Source organism: Papaver somniferum, chromosome 9 (genome assembly GCF_003573695.1).
Source record: "Papaver somniferum cultivar HN1 chromosome 9, ASM357369v1, whole genome shotgun sequence".
Lineage (NCBI taxonomy): Eukaryota > Viridiplantae > Streptophyta > Magnoliopsida > Ranunculales > Papaveraceae > Papaver > Papaver somniferum.
This window is the reverse complement of record NC_039366.1, coordinates 28,047,766-28,069,748: the sequence shown is the minus strand read 5'-3', so window position 1 is coordinate 28,069,748 and position 21,983 is coordinate 28,047,766. Positions and strand designations below refer to the sequence as shown.

The 21,983-nt window shown below is 35.2% G+C and overlaps 1 long non-coding RNA gene across 1 annotated transcript; it reads right to left on the bottom strand.

The window, feature by feature from the left end:
- Positions 1–3,580: 3,580 nt before the first annotated feature.
- On the bottom strand, positions 3,581–5,245 carry LOC113313909. Its single transcript, XR_003342122.1, has 3 exons — positions 5,102–5,245; positions 4,234–4,764; positions 3,581–4,101 (listed from the first exon to the last, which is right to left on the bottom strand). It is a non-coding gene; the product is annotated as an uncharacterized LOC113313909 (long non-coding RNA).
- Positions 5,246–21,983: the final 16,738 nt, after the last annotated feature.

Here is a 21,983-nt window from a genome sequence, read left to right as displayed (position 1 = left end):
TTAATTAGCTTTATTCAAGATTAAAAATTGTATTGTATCTTAATTAATTCTGGTTCAGGAATTACAAGTATATTTCCTCTTAATTATTAACGCATAATCTAATTGTACTTTTGTATGAAGGAGAGAATTAAGAGTAGAATAAGCATCTGTTCATTTAAATTTATGTGGCTCAAATATATATTGAATAAACATATTTTATTGCAAGAGCTTGTGCTACCTTTTAGTTAATTGTCTCATCAGTGTCATTCGAGGGTATCTTAGAGTCCCAGATATCTCCAACAACAGCAGCAGGTGATGAGAGAATCAATAGATGGCTTGGTGTCGATAGTTCTGGATGGATGGAATGTTATTGAGATGGAGAATCATATCGGCAACAGTCACAAAAGTGATTGCGACGGTGTTTGTCTTGATTATCTACAAGGGAGTTGTCTGAAGGTATTGGTTGTTAATGGATAGGTTAACGCGGCACTGCAAGCAGTTGGAAGACGGAAGAATGAGATGTTATCGCCTTGGGTGCTGTGATTGTTTTCAAGAGATTAAGAAGGGTTCTTGACATGGTCCGAAACTTGAGTAGTGATGATCTGTTTAGTGATAACAACAGCAACATCAGTGGATTCTGGTGGGTTAACCTCATCTGGAGCAGTGGTATATCTCCAACATCTTACAACAGCAACAAGGACATCATGATTTGGGGGTTCTTTGCATGGACTGAAATCGGTCTCGTTTCAAGAGTAGAATCAGTGTATAACGTGGATGTTGATGTTGTAAAGTCAGTGAAGAAGTGTTGGATATATTATATCTATCTTGGCTAATAATAACTATCTACCTTATCATCGAATGAGTAATCAAAATGTTTCAACTGTAATAGTGGTTCTCTGTAGCAAAAACATAAACACTTTGTGTGCAAGCTAACTAGAACAGACAATTAGTAAATCTAAGTTCTGTTATATCTCACCAAAGGGTTTGACACAAACAACACAGTACCAATGATGCAAATATTCTTTGTTGAACAATAAACTCACAATCTGGGCATGTACGGAACCAATTATATATCAAACTTTACTAGCTGTCACGCCCGTGCGTTGCACGGGCCTAAATATTTTACAGAGAAAATGTATGTTTCGATGCAAGTGAATTTTTAAAACGAATAGAAAATAAAAGAAAGATACATGATCAATATACATACGCAGGTTACAATATTTAGCCCAATGATATTGTTGATTCAACCACTTTCCTACTTTCTGTCATTTTGCTAAAACTCCGTACATCACATTGAGTAAGACTCCCTAATGTCCGCATTCAATATAGAGAGAAGCTTAGACTTCCAACTGAGGATAGTCCTTATATCCATGTGACAATCTTTACGGGGACATCGCAGATTTGTTATTTCATATACATGATAAACCATAAATTCGGTTAGCAAGTATTCACTCGTTCTCAACCTTCCAAAATAATATCCGAAAACCCAATGGAGGGAGTAATAAAAAATGAGGAGTGGTGTGAGATTCTAGTTACCTCTAAATTAAAGTGGCCAAATGCGAGCTACTACTGAACAGGTGCTGATCCGAAAAAAATATACCATCTTCCACACTTTCACATCTAAATGGTGGTGTACTCTGACCATTTTTTCCCCGTGTTCTGCAAAGTCAAAATTCACAAAAACTAAAGTTAGTTAAACCATAAAAATGGATGACTATGCATTCTTACCTCTGCTGCAATTATCTTGTCTTGGATAAAAATGAGTTCAGTAGAGAGATTGGGAGCCAAAGACAGATAGGAAAGCAAGAAACTGGATGTGCGGGATGTCGTGGATGGTGATTGTGTTCTAAAATGCAGACACAACTTTGTTCTTTGAAGGAGAAAATGATATGTCCCCAGCATACTTGAAGAAAATCGTTGAAACATAAATGTATACAATTATCCATGTGTGAATCTTTCATGTGTTGATATTAATTCTGGAGTCCTATATATAGAAACAAGGTCTGTTCTGCCCGTGCAACGCCCGGGCTAGTATTATAAAATTGCTTCACGGTTTTCCGATAATAAGAACAGCATTCAGTTTCTTCTCTGGTTAAAAATTCCTTGTTCCTTTGGTCACTACCAAAAAAATCAAAAATCAAATAATCAGCATATAATCTGCCAAACGAAACATGCTACTTAGAAAATTTTCAGTTTAATTTACATGTCCAGCGTAACCCCAGGAATGCAAAAGTTAAGTGAATTAAATTTTCAGTTTAATTTCCTCTATCATCTCTTGGTTTTGCTATATGTAATTAGTAACCACTATTTACTATCCCTGTTAACATTATCTAGTTCGCGCCTTCCAGGCATATGCACGGCAGTGTTACTACCTTTTATTTAGTCGGCGAATGGCGTTAACTACTATTATAGGTGAGAAAAATCACTTTTGGCAGAAGCCGCAGCAATACCCATCAATCCTCAAGGAGCCTACTAATTATACTTGGATACTGAAATCTTCTAGTAGAAAATATCTCACTTTTGACAAAATTGGATTCATATATAATTTCAGGATTCATTTTGCTGTTGCATACCAATACTTTGTTGAAACTGCATACATAGCCCACATTTCATGAGTCCCATGAATACCTTCACAAACAACGACACGTAACATTATCGTTGGATATTAATATGATATAAGAACAATGTGGTAGATGGTCGGGAAGTAAAAAGCAGCGAAGACGTAACACGCGACAGTGAAATTGAAATTGTGAAAGCTTAATTCATTGCAGCATAATCTGTTGTCCGAAAAGACAAATATAATCCTACATAAACTTGAACTGGAAATTTGTTCTATCACAAAATCGTCATTGTTCTACATCCAACTTCTGTTACAGGCTTGATGGAGCACTCGGTATATGTTAGTGATTTTCAATTGTGCTTGGTATCACAACCACACCTGCGAATGGCTGCGAACGAATGACGTACAGCTTGGTTTAATTAAGAATCTTTGGGAAACTTTTGTTATTTTTCTTATAGACCTTGCCATACCTGCACATAATAGAAGCATCGCAAATTCCTTTCTGGGTCAGTAATCTAAACTACATTTGATCATTCCAATAGGTGGCTTCTAACTGCAGTACCATAATACTCTTGTCAAAGTGGATGTCAACAGATTAATTTGCCAAAACGACTGCACACAACAAAATAACAACGTGAAAACGGCCTCCTCATAGATATACGTACAAACAAAAAAAGATGAATATGGAAACCATGTGAGATGCAAACATCAAAAAATTTCACTAAGAACTCTTGTCAGAGTTATCATTCCTTACCTTTCTAGCATTACTAAACGTTTCCAAAAATGCCTTTGACTGGCATCAAACAAATACACACAAAGAACAGTAAAACCAATTAATTAAAATATGATTCAAATGAAATTGCAAACATAATATGGAATGTAGTTTTCTTTAGAACAAATCATATTAATTAATAATATGATCATTATTACGGATTTGGTGTTTAAGGGTACGGATATTCCCGGCACCTCCACCACAAACATAATACTCCACTTCGTTTTTTGGAAAAGGTAAAATTCATATATCTAACCAAGCACCTGAGATACTGCTCCACTTTCTAAACATGCATTCAACAGACAACAAAGTTGGAAAACAGGTCGAAGCCTAATAAAGAAACTTGTAAAGACAATGATAGAAACTTGTACAAAGGCGAGAAAGTAATCAATGATAGAAACTCGTTTTCTCCCTTCATCGCATTTCTTCTATAGAAACCCACAATTTATCCATTTTACCTCTCCGATCTCTGCAATAAGACCATCTCCGGTCACTGCCTACAATAATGATAAACATGAAACCATCTCCTACCTTAAACATAATCTAATTTTAGAACTGTTGTCAAAACTTTTCCTAAAATGCTGATTAAACAAATTCATTGTATACAAACCATAGTCCAGAACATTTATGTAAGTATGAGCTATAATGACAATGTCTTCATATTCATCAGAGTTGGCAAAAAAATAAAATAATCCAGACGCAGTTACTCTCCATGAAAGCATTGTTACAGTGAACTCCATCCATATTTTACGTGATCACCAGCATCATTATAACCTCCAACTAAATCGACCTAATCATCAAACACAGATCCAATTCAGAAAACCCACAACTTGTTAAAGAATTTGTAATCTACATTAAAGACATTTGGCAGAATTATATCTCTTCAAAATTTAAAGAAAAAAAAAAGGGAAAACTATCTAACCTGTTTGGCAGTGTTGGGATTTCCTAAATGGAATCCTCAATATTTCTTCGATCACCATGATGAGGGTTTTGTTGTATTGATAAGTGATTTGCATTCGGCATACATTATTATATATATACTGAATAGTCATGTCTAAAGCCCAAAGGCGTGCAAGAGCAGCGTCTCTTCTCATACAGTCCGAGACAGTTATTTTAGGTTCCGTCTTTTAACCAAAAGACGCATGGATTCTGTGAAATAAACTGCTGTGCTGACGTGGCACTCTATATTTACAGCAAACTTAAAATTGAATCTGCTTTCGACACGTCAGCATTACCATTCCCCTTTATCTAAAGAAGTATTGATATATAAAATGAAAGGTACCCAACATATACATTAGCACATGACTGGCAAATTCGTGCCATAATAGAACTTGTAGCAATCAATTCTCTTGAACCAAATCAGTACACATCAGCTCTCATTGCCGCATTCATTAGCGCACACACCCAATTATAAGAGTTAATTTTCATGCAGATAATATGTATATCCTAAATCCTGATACATTGCCAATAACATAAACAACAGTTCAGAATTAACATAAAAAGAAAAGAGAACAATTGGAAACAACTAAGATTATGAACAGTTGTCTATTGCAATCATTTTTAGATAATCTTTTGTTATTTCGGCAATATGTAGTAATAGGTAATGCTGCAAATAATACTTTTGAAGCGCTTACATATATGTAGGAAACTGTTGTCACAATTGCAATAGATTCACGCATACATGGGATTTTTTACAACAATATTACTACATTACATAGTGAAACTGAGATTGGTATGCATAGTTATTGCGACAATAATCTTAAAATATGATAAAGTTTATTATGTATTACCTTCCTTTCAGTTTTTGCTATAAAGACATCAAACCCTCAGTCAATATCTCAACAGAACACTTGAATTTTCCAGCCTTCACTTTTTTCTCTGTCACAACCTAGATTTTTGCTAGAGTGAGAGAGAAGTACTCATACCCATGGTATTGATCTAACCGAGTAATACTACAACCACCAATTACCGAAGGGTTAGTTAATAAAATATGAAACACAAAACAAAATCTAACCGGGTGACAGATTAGGAAAAATCTTATAATGCGCACTCTTTCCGAAGACTTCTAGATATCCACTCTATGACGACTAATAAGACTTTCCGACGACATCTAGATATCAACTCTAGGACGACTAATAAGATTTTCCTCAAATATATGACAGCTAAATAGCCACTTTAGGACGACTAATACGTTTTCCTCGAGTATATTAATGGTTATAAAACTATTGCTACACAGTCAATTCTTAACAAAAATGAAGCTATTACAAAACATTAGAACAAAGAAGCTATACAAAGCCTTAGAACAAAAAATGAGACCGTGCAAACACATCCTATCTAAGCTACAATAATGTATTATAAGCTTAGGGGACAAACTAACAGTATTCTTGAGGGAAATAGCTGCCCATAGTACCACCATTAACCCGTTTACAGCAAGGCAATTGCATCCAAACTGTTTTGTTACAACTTTTTATGTATTCTTATATTCATTGGTACAGTGGTAAATAAATGGCATTAACAGGGATTAGTCCACGAGTGAGTTGGAGGGAGTTTAATGTATTTTGAATCTTGGGGATTTAGAGGAAGTGTAAGAGAGTATTGGGAGTTTGAGAGAGTTTGGTATGTTGAGTGTAGAGAGTTTGAGAGACTCTCCCAAAATCTCTACTTTTTTGAGAGATTTGGAGTGAAGCAAAAATACACTATAAACTCCCTAGAACTCCCCAGAACTCCAAAAAAAAAAAACAAACTCCCTATCATTCTAATTTTTACCACTAACAGGGAGTTTAAGAGTTTTCTTTCAAACTCCCCCACGACTAACGGGGTTTTCTAGGGAGTTGGGGAGACTCTTCTAAACTCTCCCACGACTAACGGGGATTTTAAGAGACTCCCTCAAACTCCCTCACGACTAACGGGAAAAAACACAACTACACCCAACTCCCTTGAGGAGTAACACCCTAAGACATTCCTTAGACATAATATAGAATTATATGCAAAAACGACCTTGCCTGAATTATGCTAGAGAATGGGTCGGAAAATTGAAGACGGCATTGCATAAGGATATCAAAATTACAAAAGGTAAAAAACCGTACCTTTTTTGTAATGATTGTCGGCTAAACTACAGAATCAAAGCAAAGTATTGTAAACAAAGCTAACCTGCAAAAATTTAATTGAAATAAGATACTGAAAAAAATAAGAATAGAACAGAAAACTCCGAAATCAAAAGAAAAAAAGTTAATAGGTAGAATTAAGAATTAAAAGAGATGCATGTCTCATGTTTGTTCTTTTAAAACTGAAACCCTAGCTTTAAATAGTAAAACCTTACCTAGTAAGAAATCAATCCAAGATAAAAGCAATTCGAGACAGAAATCGGAGTTATTGAGTTTATTCATCTTGAATGTGCATCTTTATATACTTACAGCTGGCTTAAAACCATGAATTTTTGAACTTCTGATCACTTGGTTACCCCAAAATTGAATGAAGTATTCGAATTCAGAAGTGTTAAAATCTTACCTAGCATAAAACCCTAGATTTGACGAACAACTTCTACTTCAGATTCACTGATCTCCAGCCTCATCAGATAATGAAAATCAAATCAAAAATTCATGATGAGAGAGATGATAAATCAAAATTCAATACCATTAAATTATAAAGACTCTTTAGTATTGTCAAACACAAAACTTGGTTCATATTACCGTGACTCGATTTAATATCTGCAACAAACAAAACAAAAGAGTTGATTAATCAGATAAGGATTCTGAAACTCAGAGAAAGAGAAAGAAAATAAGTTTTGGGTGAATATAGGCCTTCACAGAACCGAACCGTAACCGCAAACCGAACCGATAATCGCACAAACCGAACCGTAACCGTACCGAACTGATAATCCAACGGTTGGTGGTCACGGTTTTAATTTTGATAACCTTTAGATCTTCGGTTCGGCCAACGGTTCCACCATTAACCGCATCCTAACCGAACCGAAAAACCGAATAATACAAATCGTCGATTTATTTTATCCTGATCAATCCTAGCCATCTAGGTTAAACCCTACACTATATATATTTTGAAACCTAATCTTAGGGCAGTTTCTCTTCTTCGTTTCTCTTTTTCTCCGAGACACTCTTCGTTTCTGCCTCTTCTCCTCTCACTCACTGTAACCTAAACCAACAGAAACAGAAATCCCATGTTGAGAAACAGATGCAGTAGCAGCAGCAAGAACAGAAGCAGTAGCAACAGCAAGAACAGAAGCTGGAATAGTCCTAGTACCAGTTGCAGAGATAATAGATGGTTCAGATTGTTGTAATAACCATTGAATGGTTTCACCATCATAAGATCGAACAACCACCATCGTAATCCGAAGTTTAGAGGATTATTTTCTTTTAGGTCTTTTTCAGTGATGGATCTAATTAGGGAATTACTTCTGATTTTTTTTCTTTAATTTATTTTGATAGAAAAGTCCTAATTCTATGTCTGGATGCATGTATTAGTCTTGGATAATTGTGTTTTTTTCCGATTATTGAAGTAATCAATGGTTGAAGAAGAGTATATGAGCAATAGTTTTGAGTTTTGATCTAACTGTTGAACTTGATGTTTCTGTTGATCAAAGAGACTGCAAAGGAGGAAGAGAATAACATATTGGATTTAGATCTGGATGTTGAATTTGATTATATCATCAATAATGATACAAAATTTGGTTATTTGTAAATTAATGTCCAATTAGATTTGAATACCATGTGTATGTTAAACAAATTTCCTACACAATTATATTTTCCTTAGAAATTTTTTCCTTAAAAAGAAAAGTTAAAATTGATTTTTTGCAATCAGTTAAAACCGATTGAAAAACCGTTTCAAACGATCCGAGACGGATCGGTTTTTAACCGAACCGATGAAAATACACTTCGGTGACGGTTGCAAAAATGAAAACCAAAGCAGCAACGATTAGTTGGATGGTTTGGCATATAACCGCACCGAACCGACCGTTGTGCACCCCTAGGTGTATAGGGTTTAGTTTGTAGTGGCAGAGATTGATATCCAAGTCTTGTTTCTTTTAGGTACGCAACTCGGTGGATACCAAAATATTCTACATACTAAAATTAACGTGGTGGTTTTAAGGGACGAAATATTGGTGGTGTGAAAAAACAAAAAATTCTTATTGGTTTAAATTTTTTGGTGGAACCAGAAGCTCTAAGAAGAGAGTTTGATTCATCTTTTAACCACAACAAAGGAATTCACCTGAAATCATAATATTAATAAACAAAGAAAAGAAAAGAAATGGATGCACCTGGATAATGGACTCAGTAACCAAACGATCAAAATGTTGTATTGAGGCGAGTAATCTCTTTGCTTAAGACATTTGATGCCCTGTATAGAATGTTGTTACAGTTTAATGGCATATGTCTCCAACATTCAACAATACCTCGATGTATTTCGCAGTACTTCTATTACACCGAACAACAAACACGAAATTTGCAGCACAAACTCTCTTACGGACACAAGAAATGTATTCAATGAAAATTACAAAGAAAGTTCAAGGTTTTCTGGTTTTCTATATCTTCTTCAGTATCTTTTTCGGAAGAAAGAGATGGGTTTTTATTTTAACTAAGGCACCGTTTGGATGAATCCTTTGCGACCTTTCACTTTGGACACATCTATTCAGCCAAACCGTCATGACTGTTGCCTAACAACATGAACCATACTAGTCAGTTTCTCTAACTGATTTTTCCCATATGTTTCCAACTAAACCCAATTCTCATACATCCTTGGAAATATACTTAAGTGGCCAACTTAATACATATTTCCTACAATCCCCCACATTAATGAAATTGAATAGAAAAATGCAGAATGTTAATCCTAATCTCTAATGCGGACACTAGAGAGCTGTGCGCTGAACATCACTACATAAGGAGAGATAGCTTTTAGTTTTGAATCTTCCATAGCAAACATTTACCGGGTTTACTAGTTTCTCAGTGAACGCGATGTATTGAACTGCTCAACTTTATAATGTAAACCGACGCAGTAAATGCCACATAGTTTATTTCCTTACAAATTCGGTTCTCGGTTGTGTTCATTTTGGCCTTGAACGATGTTGGTTTTTCATGAGTGCTCTAGATTAACTTATCCTTAAAGTTATCATAGAAGCGGCACCACTTCTCATTCATATAGGTGATCTCCTATCTAAAAAGTATCCTGCCATACTTTCTTAGTAAAACTAAGCCATATGAATCATTAAGAGAAATTATCAACCTCTCACTTGACATGCAACACTGTTTCATCATAGAAATGGGAAAGAGAGTAATTTCTCACAGTGTTTCCTGTGAGTATAAATCTATAACTTGGTTGTCCCTTTTGAACCTAGATAACCATGGAATCTCCAATCGCTAGGTTGGGTGTCCGCTATAAATACTACTCGATATTAGGCAATAATCCCATTCCCCTTGATGATGCAATTACTATATCTCTAGGTAACCCTTTTGTAAACGGATCCGCTAGGTTATCCTTGGACCTTATATAATCCACTGATATATAATTCCTTGAGATAGCAATTGCTGAATGGTATCATGTCTTCGACGTATGTGTAAAGACTTACCATTATGCATCTTACTATGTGCCTTTGCAATGGTTGTTGTATTATCACAGTTAATGTTTATTGTAGGCACCTGTTTAGGCCATATTGGTATGTTCTCTAGGAAATTTCGAAGCCATTCCGCTTCCTCTGTCGCTTTATCTAAAGTGATAAACTCAGCCTCCATTGTTGATCTTGATATCAACGTTTGTCTGGATGATTTCCACGATACCGCAGCCCCACCCATAGTAAATACGTAGCCACTTGTTGCCTTAGTATCATCTGAGTCTGAGATCCAGTTAACTTCAACATATCCTTCTAAAACCGCAGAATAGGTTGTATAATGCAACCCATAATCCTTTGTCTTTCTCAACTACCTCAAGACTCTTACTATGGCTTTCCAGTGAGTGTTATTAGGATTACTTGTAAATCTACTATATTTACTCACTGCATATGTTATGTCCAGTCTAGTACAACTCATCAGATACATTAGACTACCAATTACTCGTGAGTACTCTAATTGATCAACAACATGTCCTTCATTTTTGAAGAGACGCACAGTCATGACTAACGGTGTGCTAGCCACTTTGTCATCATTATTATTAAACTTCTCTAAAATTTTCTCAACATAATGTTCTTAAGATAATTTAATCCCTTCCGGAGTTCTAGAAATTTTAATTCCAAGAATGACGTCTGCTTTGCCTAAATCTTTCATATTGAAATGTCTAGACAACATCTTCTTTGTAGACTTTATAATTTTTGAATTATTTCCCATAATCAGCATGTCGTCTACATATATGCATATAATAACAAACCCTGTAGGTGTTGTTTTTGTGTAAACACACTTGTCAAACTTATTGATTTTAAACCCGTCAGATAATAATGTATTATCAAATTTTATATGTCATTGTTTTGGTGCTTGATTTAACCCGTAAAGCGATTTCACCAACTTACAAACTTTCTTTTCTTTTTCGGGTACCACATACCCTTCAGGTTGCTCCATGTATATTTCTTCTTCTAAATCTCCATTTAAGAAAGCAGTTTTAACATCCATTTGATATATATCTAAATTATACAATGCCTCAATTGCAATTAGCAATCTAATGGATGTAATCCTTGTAATCGGAGAATATGTGTCGAAGTAATCTACACCTTCCTTTTGTTTAAATCCCTTGAAAACTAGTCTTGCTCTATACTTGTCAATCGTTCCATCAGTTTTCAATTTTTATTTGAAAACCCATTTATTACCTAAAGGTTTACAATCTGGAGGTAAATCCACTATCTCATATGTATGGTTTTGCATGATGGAATCGATTTCACTATCAGTGGCTTCTTTCCAGCACGTACCTTCTGGTGTAGTCATAGCTTGTTTAAATGTTTGAGGTTCATCCTCTGTCGCTTTATCTAAAGTGATAAACTCAGCCTCCATTGTTGATCTTGATATCAACGTTTTTCTGGATGATTTCCACGATACCGAAGCCCCACCCATAGTAAATACGTAGCCACTTCTTGCTTTAGTATCATCTGAGTCTGAGATCCAGTTAACATCAACATATCCTTCTAAAACCGCAGGATAGGTTGTATAATGCAACCCATAATCCTTTGTCTTTCTCAAGTACCTCAAGACTCTTACTATGGCTTTTTCAGTGAGTGTTATTAGGATTACTTGTAAATCTACTCAATTTACTCACTGCATATGCTATGTCCAGTCTAGTACAATTCATTAGATACATTAGACTACCAATTACTCGTGAGTACTCTAATTGATCAACAACATGTTCTTCATTTTTGAAGAGACGCGCAATCATGTCTAACGGTGTTCTAGCCACTTTGTCATCATTCTTATTAAACTAATCTAAAATTTTCTCAACATAATGTTCTTGAGATAATTTAATCCCTTCCGGAGTTCTAGAAATTTTAATTCCAATAATAACGTCTGCTTTGCCTAAATCTTTCATATCGAAATGTCTAGACAACATCTTCTTTGTAGACTTTATAATTTTTGAATTATTTCCCATAATCAGCATGTCGTCTACATATAGGCATATAATAACAAACCCTGTAGGTGTTGTTTTTGTGTAAACACACTTGTCACACTTATTGATTTTAAACCCATTTGATAATAATGTGTTATCAAATTTTATATGTCATTGTTTTGGTGCTTGCTTTAACCCGTAAAGCGATTTCACCAACTTACAAACTTTCTTTTCTTTTTCGGGTACCACATACCCTTCAGGTTGCTCCATGTAGATTTCTTCTTTTAAATCTCCATTTAAGAAAGCAGTTTTAACATCCATTTGATGTACATCTAAATTATACAATGTCGCAATTGCAATAAGCAATCTAATTGGTGTAATCCTTGTAACCGGAGAATATTTTTCGAAGTAATCTACACCTTCCTTTTGTTTAAATCCCTTGAAAACTTGTCTTGCTCTATACTTGTCAATCGTTCCATCAGTTTTCAATTTTCATTTGAAAACCCATTTATTACCTAAAGGTTTACAATCTGGAGGTAAATCCACTATCTCATATGTGTGGTTTTGCATGATGAAATCGATTTCACTATCAGTGGCTTCTTTCCATCACGGACCTTCTGGTGTAGCCATAGCTTGTTTAAATGTTTGAGGTTCATCCTCTGTCGCTTTATCTAATGTGATAAACTCAATCTCCATTGTTGATCTTGATATCAACGTTTGTCTGGATGATTTCCACGATACTGCAGCCCCACCCATAGTACATACGTAGCCACTTGTTGTTTTAGTATCATCTCAGCCTGAGATCCAGTCAACATCAACATATCCTTCTAAAACCGCAGGATATGTTGTATAATGCAACCCATAATCCTTTGTCTTTCTCAAGTACCTCAAGACTCTTATTATGGCTTTTCCAGTGAGTGTTATTAGGATTACTTGTAAATCTACTCAATTTACTCACTGCATATGCTATGTCCAGTCTAGTACAACTCATTAGATACATTAGACTACCAATTACTCGTGAGTACTCTAATTGATCAACAACATGTCCTTCATTTTTTAAGAGACGCGCAGTCATGTATAACGGTGTGCTAGCCACTTTGTCATCATTCTTATTAAACTACTCTAAAATTTTCTCAACATAATGTTCTTGAGATAATTTAATCCCTTCCGGAGTTCTAGAAATTTTAATTCCAAGAATGACGTCTGCTTTGCCTAAATCTTTCATATCTAAATGTCTAGACGACATCTTCTTTGTAGACTTTATAATTTTTGAATTATTTCCCATAATCAGCATGTCGTCTACATATAGGCATATAATAACAAACCCTGTAGGTGTTGTTTTTGTGTAAACACACTTGTCACACTTATTGATTTTAAACCCATTTGATAATAATGTGTTATCAAATTTTATATGCCATTGCTTTGGTGCTTGCTTTAACCCGTAAAGCGATTTCACCAACTTACAAACTTTCTTTTCTTTTTCGGGTACCACATACCCTTCAGGTTGCTCCTTGTAGATTTCTTCTTCTAAATCTCCATTTAAGAAAGCAAATTAACAACCATTTGATGTACATCTAAATTATACAATGCCGCAATTGCAATAAGCAATCTAATTGATGTAATCCTTGTAACCGGAGAATATGTGTTGAAGTAATCTACACCTTCCTTTTGTTTAAAGCCCTTGAAAACTAGTCTTGCTCTATACTTGTCAATCGTTCCATCAGTTTTCAATTTTCATTTGAAAACCCATTTATTACCTAAAAGTTTACAATCTGGAGGTAAATCCACTATCTCATATGTGTGGTTTTGCATGATGGAATCGATTTCACTATCAGTGGCTTCTTTCCAGCACGGACCTTCTGGTGTAGCTATAGCTTGTTTAAATGTTTGAGGTTCATCCTCTAACATACAAATTACAAAATCTTTACCAAAAGACTTAGCAATTCTACCCCTTTTGCTTTTTCGAGGTTCTTCAACAATTTCTTGTTCTTGTTGATCTGGTGATTGTGAAGTACTTGCATTTTCATCTTCACTAACATTTTTCCTTTTGAGAGGATTGTTAGTTTCTGGCTTCCATGGAAACACATTTTCAAAGAATACTGCATCCCTTGACTCTAAAACTGTGTTCACATGTATATCTTCAATTCCTGATTTATGAACCAGTAATCTATAGGCACTACTATTCTAAACGTACCATATGAAAATACAATTCACTGTTTTTGGTCCTATCTTGACCTTTTTGGGACGCGGTGCTGCTGCCTTTACCAGGCACCCCACACTTTCATGAATTTATATGAAGATTGCCAACATTTCCATAATTCATACGGAGTTTTAGACTTTTTCTTATGGGGTACCTTATTCAAAAGATAGTTTAGTGTAAGTATAGCCCCCCCCCCTCCACGCACACACACAAACACACACAAGTTGTCGGGTGTTCCAGCGTTAATTAAAAGAGCATTCATCATCTCTTTTAAAGTACGGTTCTTCCGTTCGGCAATACCATTCGACTGTGGCGAATAAGGAGGCGTTACTTGATGAATAATACCATTTTGTGCACAAATCTCGTCTAGTGTAAATTTATACTCAGTGTCTCTATCGCTTTTCAGAATTTTAATTTTTCTGTTTAGTTGATTCTCAACTTCATTCTTATAGAGTTGAAATTGATCAACTGCTTCATTTTGACTTCTTAATAAGTAAACACGACAATACCGTGTAGCGTCATCTATAAATGTGACAAAGTAGTTTTTTCCATCCCGGGTTTGAACCATCTTTAAATCACACAAGTATGTGTGAATTAAATCCAATGGTTCTCTATCCCTTTCAACTGCATGGAAAGGAGATTTGGTGAATTTAGCTTCAACACAGACTTCACACCTTTTAGTTGAATCAATGTCGAATTTGGGTAACAACTCCATGCTCATTAATTTCTTTCATGAACCATAATTAACATGACCCAATATCTCATTCCAAACAGAGGACGACTAAACGACATAAGCCAAAGAGGCGACCTCGTTTATTTTAGGCATAACAGCCCCAACAAAGTTGTTTTTAGATTCGCACGACATTTTCCAAAATACGCAAACGGACAGGTGGTAATTTAAATATCATAAGTCTGCAATTATATGACTCTATACCAAGGTACGAGTCACTATCAAACTTGCAGATCCTAAATTACCTTACCAAAAGTGTCTATTCAGTGATTAATTAAAATTCCTATACACGAATTATTTAATCACTGAACAACTATCCTAGTACAAAAATTAGGACTGTTTTGGACTACTACTGTTCCGTGTAGTATATAGCTACTTTAGGATTGTCAAAAGGAATCTACGGTATCCGGTGAACAATAATGCAAACAAGTAAAGTACCTAGTACTAAAGCAATATACAACTAATCCAATGCAACGGCACTAAGGAACTGTGACTTCCTAAACTAAGAATTAGGACTACTCATTTCTGTTATGTTCTGTGTAGTCTAGCACTTCAAAATTTCCAAAATGTTACAGTGACGTTGTACAGTAGATTAATCATAAAAGCATCAAACACTATCGCAAAGTAGAAATAATTATATGTAAAAAATGCAATACAGACTGCTACTGCACATGCTGTATTGCCAAGAATTGACTTACGAATTCCACACCACTGCTGTGTAGGAAATCAACCAAGATTAAAAAGTAGCAATTCAAATGTCTTAAGATGGTTGGATATATTATATCTATCTTGGCTAATAATAACTATCTACCTTATCAACGAATGAGTAATCAAAATGTTTCAACTGTAATAATGGTTCTCTGTAGCAAAAACATAAACACTTTGTGTGCACGCCAACTAGAACAGCCAATTAGTAAATCTAAGTTTTGTTATATCTCACCAAAGGGTTTGACACAAACCACACAGTACCAATGATGCAAATATTCTTTGTTGAACAATAAACTCACAATCTGGGCATGTACGGAACCAATTCTATATCAAACTTTATAAACAAAGAAAAGAAAAGAAATGGATGCACCTGGATAATGGACTCAGTAACCAAACGATCAAAATGTTGTATTGAGGCGAGTAATCTCTTTGCTTAAGACATTTGATGCCCTGTATAGAATGCTGTTACAGTTTAATGACATATGTCTCCAACATTCAACAATACCTCTATGTATTTCGCAGCACTTCGATTACACAGAACAACGAACACGAAATTTGTAGCAGAAACTCTCTTACGGACACAAGAAATACATTCATTGAAAATTACAAAGAAAGTTCAAGGTTTTCTATATCTTCTTCTGTATTTTTTTCCGAAGAAAGAGATGGGTTTTTATTTTTACTAAGGCAACGTTTGGATGAATCCTTTGCGACCTTTCACTTGGGACACATCTATTCAGCCAAACTGTCATGATTGTTGCCTGACAATATGAACCATACCAGTCAGTTTCTTTAACTGATTTTTCCCATATGTTTCCAACTAAACCCAATTCTCATTCATCCTTGGAAATATACTTAAGTGGCCAACTTAGTACATATTTTCTACAAGAAGAACAGTATTGGTTGATAGTGGTGGAGATGAAATTTCAGAAGTTCAAAGAGATGCTGATCAATGGAGTTTGGACATTTCCTCTGTGAGCCGAAATTGGGTCCAATTGAAGTTCTTGAGAGTAAATTCATGATAATGGGTATGCAATTTAAGTACTGGCAATGATGACGTTGCGTTGGTGCTGAGTTATATCTAGCTAACAAGTTCATTGAGGATGTAACATTTGATCGAGTACATTATGCTAAGTACAATAATACGTCTATTATACTTAGATAAGAAAAGTTCATCTCCCGACCCAATTTCGTCATCTTCCTTTAGACGAATTGGTCATTTATGTACATTTGAAACTCGACTAATCATGAGAGTGCTAGAAGCATGCACGTCCTTATTAAATTGCCTGACAATGGACATATGCAAACTGGTGGAATAATAAACCACAAGCTCAGTCTTCTAGTTTAGAACATAGATAAGATCGAGATATCCCAGGATTTTCATCTCAAAGTCAGATTTTAGATAGCTTGTAAGATCTCTTATTCCATTAAGAGTACTTATCATGTCCATACCGTCGACATAGATAGCTATAATTCTGAATCAAGAACTTATTTAATACGCATGGCACGAAACCTTACTTGTTTATCCCTTCCCAATTAAATAGTCACTTAGACGGGTATACCACATCCTCCTGATTGTTTAAATCAATAAGTGAGTATTCCAGTGTAACTGCAAACACACTCCGTGGTTCAGAGCCATTCGACTTGGGAAGCAAAAGGCCATCATGCACTTTTGAAAATATCTTTGAGTCTACATCTCCAAAGATATAACCACACCTACTACGTTTCAAGTTCTTTTGAAATTACCAAGCAAACTATAATTAACTGAACATTATAATGTTCAAAAGAGTAAGCGATCCAGGGGTTTTTGAGAAACCTCGCGCCACAAGGTGATTCTTTATACTTTAAAACCTCATTCTTCTCACTACACTTCGTGACAAATAACCACATATGTTCCACATGCTTTACACTAGGTTGGTTAGCACTACCACACCAAATACCCGTATATTTGTCAAAGAACTAAGTTCTGCCAGGATTGCGTAGGCCAAATATGTTATTTATTTGAAATTAATCAAAATAAAGCATGGTTCGATCTCATTGTGCTCTACTTCTGGAGCAACTATTTATGGATTATATCATCATTGTGCACGCATGATCCTTCCATTGACTCATACGCATTCTCATAATCCATCAGGATTTTATTGTTCTCTAGAATCATTTAAAACTTCGGAGCGTCCTCCAGTTTGATTCATGGACATATTCAGAGAAAATCTTATGAGATGATTTCTGATGATATAAATAAGTTGTGCCTTACTCACCTAATTCCTTTCTAGGCGAGGATTGATCGAACCAAGTGGTCTCTCCAACTTCCTTTATGGAGCCACGGCCTCAACCACACTTCCACTGAGTGTAGTTGCAACACCTTAGTCTATGGTGTATATCCTCTATTGAGGATTCGTAACCTTGCAGGTAGGTTTGCAGCTAGTATGTGTGATCTCATCAGTTTAGTGACATCAATGTACATTCTGAAAATCGATTATTCTTTGTTACTTCACATTTACATTTATGGAGTACAAGAATCAAAATGAGACAAAGTGGGAACACACCACGACAATTCTTGTCGTTTCCTTAGAATATACTTTTTCTTATCTCCCCCTAACGACGGGAAAACTGTCTCATTAAAATGACAACCCGCAAATCTAGCGGTAAGAGATCTCCATCCAAAGGTTTTAAAATGCGAATAATTATTGGGAACTCATTTCCAACATAACTACTTAACAGTTTTGAAGACCCATCATAGTACGATGTGGAGTCATAACGGCACATATATAGTGCAACCAAAAATGCGTAAGAACACGAATGTCAGGCTTAAATCCAGTTACCAACTGGTACGCATAAAAGTTTTACTAATATTGGGTTCTAAAACGAATTAAGTAAAGATGTGTCAATATTGCATATTCCCTAAGCAGTTAAAGGTAGGTTTGTACGCGTAACCATGCCTTAGGCACCATCTGTAACCTTTGATGATAGACTTTGCGAGACCTTGGGGTATAGGATCCTTTGCATTGATCCTATTAAACATGCAATAACCATCAAGTCCTTTTGATGAACACTTGCTAGCATTTACAAGGGGTGGTGAGCTCTTACATGTAAAATATGTGCTAGTAGTTTTCCAAACGCAAATTTCTTGGGAACTATAATTAGTCCAAAATGTCAAAATATTCACCAGAGCCATAAGTCACATTAATGGTCCGCACTCTGCATGAATATTTTTCCTGAATTTCACCTTGTTTCTTTGTAATATGTAAATTTTACCATTTGCATTTTAGGATGGTCTCGATCATGTTTTACTGAAGACTTTGTAAAAATGAGTGATATGCTTTCTTTCCTAAAAGCATAATGGGAATGGGGTTGTGCATCTAGTACTTTAGAAAATACTTATTGAGAGATATGGCGTCACTTCGCATTTTGTCAATATTTTTCTCATTGTCTCATCCACTCAAACACAGTGATGTACTTATGATTCCTTTCAAAATGAAACATCATGTCACAACCAAAGTGCCTTTATGGTTATGTCAAAGTATGTATGAGTCAATCTCCAACATTTCATCGTCGGAGTCAATATGGATTCAATAATCCAAATTAATAATATAGTGATTTACATTTCACTAACTTGATTCATTAGTCTCTCTAAAGTATGTTTCCTTCCAAATACGTTAGTGACTATAAAAGATGCAATCAATTACATTATCATCACAGTCAAGTTTCACATGATATCCATTTGCATGGGTTTCTTTGGAATTTAACAAGGTGTGATTATCTCTCGGTACATATAGATATTTTGTGACGTCTTTGTTCTATCTTGAAAATAATTTTTTGAGAAGTTTTGCGCTCGATGATCCAATCCTCGTAGTCACATTATAAGGAAATAGTTCAACAACTAGTTTAAATTCCTTAAGCTAGTGGAAGAAAAACAACTATGAGTTAAACATTTGGATCTTGAGAGTTTTAATAAGTGGTGTGGCCTTATTACGTAATAAAACTGGGATTTAACTCAAGTACTTTAGAATGAATATATATTACATTTCACCCAATACATCTCAAGTGCTTTAGAGAATTTATGTCTCGTGTTTTGATTCGATGGATGCAGATATTGGATCTAGTTCAACTGAATAAGATAGTCAACTGGCCCTACAAAGTTCTTGTTTCCATTAAAGTTGATGTGAAAATTGGTTGCTACTATGATACACACATTACATTGTATATATCAACACCTATGCCCAGGTGCATTTCCAACTCTTTCATTTATGATGGGAGCTAGAATTACATCTTAGCTTCATCACATATTCAACTGATACATTTACTTTGATGTCATTACTATTGGGAAAAATACATCTTTGTCTCATGATATATATGTCCTTTTTCACATGATTTATATGAGTCATTACGTCTAACCCTTATTACTTCGGGGTTCTTTCCATTTGCAATTTTGCTACATTTAGCTTAATTTGAGAAAATTTCTTTATCTCAATAGGCCAAGAGAATCTCACTACACATGTCAACCAATTACTTTAGGTTGAATAGATTACTAAAGATAGTTCTCTTGTTGTCATATTTCAACATATACTGGTTCGTTAGTATCATGGATGAAGTTGAGAAATGGAAATTTTCTGACTCATATCATCTTTTGTGAGTTCTTCCACAAAAGTTGGGATACATGTGATTTTATTTGCAACGTATCTTTTGAAAATACCGATTCTTTAAAGTCGAGCAAGTGGTTTACATCCCACGAAACATTCAAATTTGGGGAGAAAATATCATGTACCCAACCAATGTATTCAAGTACTTTTATACCTCATATGAATACATTGGAATCAAGTTGGTACAACCAATTGAACAAAAAAAAACACCATGCACCTATTGCCAATATCATATTCTAGAGAACAAAATAACATTAAGATCAAAATTCTTAATGATCAAATGAGCGCTCATAATTTGAATTGACTGTTTATGGACTTATCTTAAGAAAAAAAAAATACAAAACTAGGCATGTTCTAAAAATAAATAAATAAGCCCAACGAATATCCAGTGTAAAGACCCGCATTAGTTACATACCTCCCATTTTAGTTCCCGCTGCATATAGACAGAACTGGAACAGACTTAGTCGCGCACGACATAAAGACCAAAACCAGATCAGGACAGGTTGGATCAGACCGAACCGAGTTGGATGGATCGGGTTGAACTGAACCGAGATGGACAGACCGGGTTGAACTGGACCGGACCGAGTTGGGGTTGAAATGGACCAGACCGAGTTTGGGTTGGATCGGACCAGACCGAGTTGGGGTGGACCGTACCGAACCAAATTAGGGTTGAACCGGACCGGATTTTTCTTCCAGACAATTTGCGCTCACAGATTTTTTTTTTTTTATTAAAAAAATGAAAACAACTATCAGATTAGCAAACATAGCCTATGACAATAGCTTTATGTGGTTATGGGATAAAATTATAGGACACATAGATCGATGAAGACATGTTACACAACAACGATATAACAATATTCATTTCATTAACATTAGATAGCACATCAGATCAAATCTCAAAAGAAGACAAGTAGACATATCAATCCAGTATTAAAATCAATATAAAAATAGGTAAATTAGGAATACTGAAAAGGCGAGGGTACTCAAATATACCTCAAGCTAAAACTTTTCCTACTTATAAGTCTCTTCTCCGAAAGTGATTGTCTATGGACTGAGTCTAGACAATGCAACTAATCGGTTCACACTTCGTGTGATCGTCTATGGATATGAGATCGAGACAATACAACAACGAAGTATGTTTACTTGATAAAAAGGTTCGAACTTAACCAAACACAATTGGATTGCTGATAAAGTAAATATGAATTAACGTTTGTGTAATTTACTTTAATTATAATAAAACAATTATAATGCGGAAAATAAAAGTAAATGACACAACAAGATTTTGTTAACGAGGAAACCGCAAATGCAGAAAAACCCCGGGACCTTGTCCAGAATTGAATAATCTCGGGATTAAGCCGCTACACAAAATTACATCAACTTCATATAGTTGAGACCAAGCAACTAAACATATAATTCACCTAGTTCCGTCTGTATTCCCATGCCTCCAACTTACGCATAAGTCACGTACTTGAAACAATTCCTTTGGTTTGTATTCCAAACAGTAAAGGAACAACAAATTTGTTTGGTATCAACTCTATTCAACCAAGTGATGTGAGTCGGACAAAGGATATTCTGTTTATCTTAACATAAACTCCTTCGTCAGGTCCTTAGATCTATCTTATGTTCAATCACTAAAGGTAATTGTTAAGATTTTGCAGTCAATACTTTTAATCACAAAGAATTGTATTGATGCCGATCTACACAACTAATCATTCCAATCAACCACAAGGATAAACCGATTATAGTTGGATCCTCTTATACCGAAGTGTTGTGCACACCAAAGATTATGAACCCCAAATCAGAAATCTTCAATATCTTCTTTGTCTTCAAATCTTCTTAGATCTTCAATAAACACCTGCACACAACAA